This window comes from Tenrec ecaudatus, chromosome 10, assembly GCF_050624435.1.
Source record: "Tenrec ecaudatus isolate mTenEca1 chromosome 10, mTenEca1.hap1, whole genome shotgun sequence".
In the NCBI taxonomy this organism is placed as follows: Eukaryota; Metazoa; Chordata; class Mammalia; order Afrosoricida; family Tenrecidae; genus Tenrec; species Tenrec ecaudatus.
In genome coordinates this window covers 39,610,813-39,615,990 of record NC_134539.1, presented here as the reverse complement: position 1 = coordinate 39,615,990, position 5,178 = coordinate 39,610,813, and the positions used below count along the sequence as shown (strand labels likewise).

At 37.3% G+C, this 5,178-nt stretch overlaps 1 pseudogene; it reads left to right on the top strand.

Moving 5' to 3' along the window:
- Window positions 1–2,230: 2,230 nt before the first annotated feature.
- LOC142460333 (U2 spliceosomal RNA) lies at window positions 2,231–2,406 on the top strand (annotated as a pseudogene).
- Window positions 2,407–5,178: the final 2,772 nt, after the last annotated feature.

The following is a 5,178-nucleotide window of genomic DNA, read 5'->3' as shown; positions in this document are numbered from 1 at the left end:
TCAGTCACCGCGCTGTGGGGAAGCCCGAGGCATCCCATGGGAAAGCCCATCAAGTGAGGAACTACAGTCTCAAACTGGAAAATCCTGCTGAGCCTCAGACAGCAAACCAACTGGCCAGGCACAGGAGTACGGCACCTTGCAGGGGGATTTTCTGGCGTCATGGAACCTAATTTGGGGAATACAAAATCATGAGCAAAATAAAAGTATGATTTTAAAACACTGTGTTTAGGGAGAGGGAGCACTGGTGGCATAACCTTAGACTAATGCATGATCCTACATGGAGATAGGGCATTCAGACATGAGACGTGAACATTATAAGGCAGCAATTTCTAAGGGCTACGCTCCTTTATATTTCCTGATAAGAGGAGACGCCAACAAACGGGACTTCTAGCCATTGCCTTAGATTTACTTCTGATCTCTTTTCCACTTCACCCTCAGCAATCTTGTACATACCGTTGCTCCCTCCTCACTCATTTCTTCCTCATTTCTATTTTTTATCTCCATAAATCTCACATTAAAAACTATAGTTTGATGAAGGGAGAATAAAGAAGGGAAAAGGATGTAAAACCACCAAAAATAAATCTTTATAAGTCACGAAGCATTATCACTTGTATCAGTGTTCACATTTTCTGGTCTCCTTTTGAGAAAAATATAATAGATAAACTTCAACTGCATATGTAAGAAACAGGGGAATATATTTCTGGTTTATTTTCAAAACCTTCATGCCACATAATAAACATGTAGCCTTTCTTACACGTATTTGTCCTGCCTCAGAGTTAAAAATAAATACCGTTGAATTGTCCAGCTCTTATTAGTGAACAAATACTTTGTTCAGTGTACTCACCATCATAAAGGCTGAATTGAATGCAGATTATCTTTAATGAACTGTAAGAGGTACCTGGACTCCTGTCATTCTCCACAGCTCTAGACCCTGTATTCAATAAGTTTATCTGACCTAAAAAGGTAAAGGTTTAAAGAAATGTGAGGTTTGTCAAACATTTTTGTTGTTGGAAAAGTTAAATTGGCCCTTTTATCATGTCTAAAATTACCCTCAGAAAATGAAAAAGGGAAAGAAGAAGGTAGAATAACACATTTCTATGAAAACCCTGAGCATGACATTCATTTTCAGCAGTGTGAGTTTTAGAGGAAAACATCAGATGATGCATATTGTTTAGCTCCCACTGACAAGACTCTCTATAGAAAAAGGTAATGGAAAAAGTCTACAGTGCTAAAATGTACAGCCATCAATTTCTACATTTCAGTGGAAGCTGGAATCTTTTCTTTAAAGTCTTCACCTGGGGACAACTCAAAATCATAACAAAGTATACCGGCACCTCTGATCCCTTCAAAGAGTGAACTCGATTTCCTAATAAGTAGATTTCTCCAAAGGACCCAGTTTATGGTCGAGGCTAACTTCACTATTAAAGCAAGCATTAAGTGGCTATAAATGTGAAGAATGCTTCAAATCCCCTGTAAATATATGTACACTCTTTGAAATATATTCCAGCAATGTCTGTGGATAGTGCCATTTACCTTCTGACATAGAATGACATTGGCTGACTTGTTACTGATAGGGAAACACTGATTGATAGTGACACACAAACCAGACCAAACTGCTGTCCAAAATCGAGATAAAGGTGGATTCAATGGAGGATTATTTTTCAACAACAAAACAATGTAGATATCAGGCTTTTGAGCTTAGCCCTAGCCTGAATGAATGCCCCTTTCTGAAAACAAAGAACATAAACACTAAGAAAAATCTTCCCCTCTGTGCAGATTGAAAATAAATGACTCCATCTCTCTCTCAAGAACACTGACATGGACCACACCAGCAGAAGCAGCCTCATTGGGAGCAAGGTGACCACCAGCATAGCGCTAAGATCTTTTCTTTCATGCCTCTTCAAAAGCTAAAATCATATATGTATTTGTTCGTATGAAAAGGACACAAATATATCTATTTTTACAGTAAGTGGTCATCAGATATATTGCATGGTAAACAACGGGGTCAAGAATTGGGTGGGACAACCATTAGTATAATTTTTTTAAATTTAAGTCTACAGAAATTAGTCATTTATTTTCCACCAAAAATCCTTGGGAAAATTCTGTGAACTCTCTTATCCTAGTTCTCTCTCCAGGATGATTGGATCATGAGGTGATTGGATTATGTATTTGAGAAAATCCTCTTCCCTTAGCATTCCTTGATCTTTCTCTTTATAAACAAATCAAAACCATCGCTTCTCGGCCTTTTGGCTGAGATCAAGTGTTCTTATCAGTTTAATATCTGATACATCCTCTATCCGAGGACAATATATTAAATGGATTTTTGGAGCAGGGAGTTGGAATAGGAGGAAAAAATGAAGAAAAAAAAAACCAAATTCACTGCCATTGAGTTTATTCCAACTCATAAGGACCTTGTAGGAAAAAGTAGAAGTGCGCCTTTGGGTTTCTGAGACTGTAAGTGGTTCTGGGAGCTGAGAGCCCACCTTGAGCACCCAGTGGGTTTGAACTACTGACCTTGAAGAAAGCTACCCAGTGCATCTACTACACTACTTGGGCTCCATTTTCTCTTGATACACTTAAAAATTGTGCCAAGTTACAATTACCTTGTTTACTTTTCATCTTGTCTTAATGTAGGATTTATGCTAATTCTAAGGAGTTATTTAATATCAGGAAACATTAATATTGCCTCATAGGATTCACAATGATGTGGTTTGAAATCTCTCAAACTCATTTTAATTGCTTGGAGGAGAATAATAGGAAAAAATATACTTTAGATTCTTATTAATTGCTTTCAACGTGATGCTTACTCACAGAGAGTCCATTTTGCAGCAGAGAACTGCGCCCAAGGGTTTTCAAGGACACGACCTTGCAGAAGCAGATCCTTCAGTCTGTATCCTGAGCCCCATCTGGGTGGGTTCAAACCACGGATCTTTTGGCTAATTGTCAATTGATTGCTTAACCACTTATACTGCTTAAAACACTATTAGATGCCTGACAATTATCTTGTTTGCTTTTTTATCACAATGATTTTACAATTGAGCATTTTAAATAAATTCACAGTTCTTATAAATACAAAATATTTTTATTAATAACAAAATGTTAAAATAATTTTCAGATATTTTATAGCTAACATTGTGGAACAAGGGTTGTAATTCCATAAGTTGTTGGTGAATGGTATAAATTATTGAAAACTTAATGGAAAGATTTTGAAAATCTTATCAAGAATCAGAAAAATATTCAGTATTTTATTTCTATATAGCCTATAGAATTCAAGCTGTTTGGCCCTATAAAAATAAGAAATGTAGATCTTGAATTACAACATCTTGCAAAAGGTTGAGGTGATTAAAAATCTGGGATAAGCAAGAAATTGCAAACGTAGGTCCTTAGCTCAATTATATATATGTGTGTGTGTTTTAATTTTAATAAATCATTTTATTGTGGGATCTTACAGCACTTATAACCATTTAGACAACAGTTGTATCAAGCATATCTGTACATATGTTGACATCAAGCTCATTGATTTTGAAATAGATTTCCCAGAGTTTCAAATTTAGGAGCTCAGGCTATTTCCACTGTTCTATTCATAACTAAAGTCATTGCACTTGAAATTCTGCTTCTAGAAGGAGGGGGGAAATGGAAGAAAAATAAATCAATACATAGAAAAGGAATTCCATTGAGGTCTAAGTCTAAGGAAAATGAAATACTAGTTGAGCAGCAATCAATTTCTTCCTTTACAATGCAAAATAAATGGTTCACGTCCCTGTGTTTAGTTTTTATTGTTTGTTGATGTTTTGTTAAAAGATAACTGTCCCCCCAAAAAATGTGACAAGGAGTTGGGATGCTGTTAGCAGACTCATGCTAAGCTATGAAACCTTGTAGAGGATCACCTGAGTCGCCCATTACCACCTGCTGCTGAAGAACTATGCCTACCAGATCTTATTAAGAGTATGTCTTTCCAAGGAGGGAGCCAATTATAATGATCTACATATAACCTCCTCCCTGGGGGATGGACAACAGAAAAGTGGGTGAAAGGAGTGGATAAGATATGACAAAATAATAATAATTTGTAAATTATCAAGGGTTCCTAGGGAAGAGGGAGCGGGGAGGGAGGGGAAAAAAATCAGGAGCTGATGCCAAGGGCTCAAGAAGAAAGCAAATGTTTTGAGAATGATGATGGCAACAAATGTACAAATGTGCTTGACACAATAGCTGGATGATGGATTGTGATAAGAGTTGTACAAGCCCCCCCAAAAATGATTTTTTAAAATAAATTTTCATTATAACAGGAAATAATTTAAAATTTTAATAAAGTTTCAAATGTTCATCGCATTATAGTAGTGAAAAACTGAGAAAAATCTAAAAATCTACCATCTACAATCTATAAACTACAATACGCTTTTTTTTTCCTGTCATGATTAGTAGCTAAGTCATTAGAGAGAAAGTACTAGTTACCATCTTGGTCCATGATTAGAAAGTACATAAGTTAAGCAGAAATGACTAGTGGGGTGACTAGGGGGATTGTTCTGTTTTTTAAAGATTGTTTTATTGGGGCTCTTACAGCTCTTATAAGAATCCATTCATCAATTATATCAAACATATTTGTATATGTGTTGCCATCATTATTTTCTAAACATTTACTTTTAATTGAGCCCTTGGTTTCAGCTCCTTTTTTTCTCCCACTCCCCCCCCCCCTGGTGCCCCCTTGATAAATTATAAATTATTACCGTATTTTCATATCTTACATCAACTGCTGTTTCTGTTGTTCATCTCCCTGGGGGTTGGGTGGAGTTCAGTGTCAATCATTGCGACCGGTTCCCCCTTCCTCCCCTCTTCTCCCCACCTCCCCACTGCCCTCCTAGTATCACTACTCCTAGTCCTGTTTCTGGATTCCGTGTGTCATGAGCTCCTATCTCTTATCAGTACCAGCACACATGCTCCATTCTAGCCCACAGTGAAAGGCAGGACTGGAGTCATGCTAGTGGAGAGTGAGGAAGCCTCAGGGAACCAGGATATGGTTGTATTTTATAGCCAGGTTATGAGGTAGCCTTGGCCCCAGGCATCGAATGTGTGTTTGGTCAATTGTCAGGACCAAAGGAGATAGAGATCCAAATTTGAAAAACAGGACGATTAGCTGGAGGAAAGCTGGAGGGCCTGAAAGGAAGTGTAGACAGTATAAAA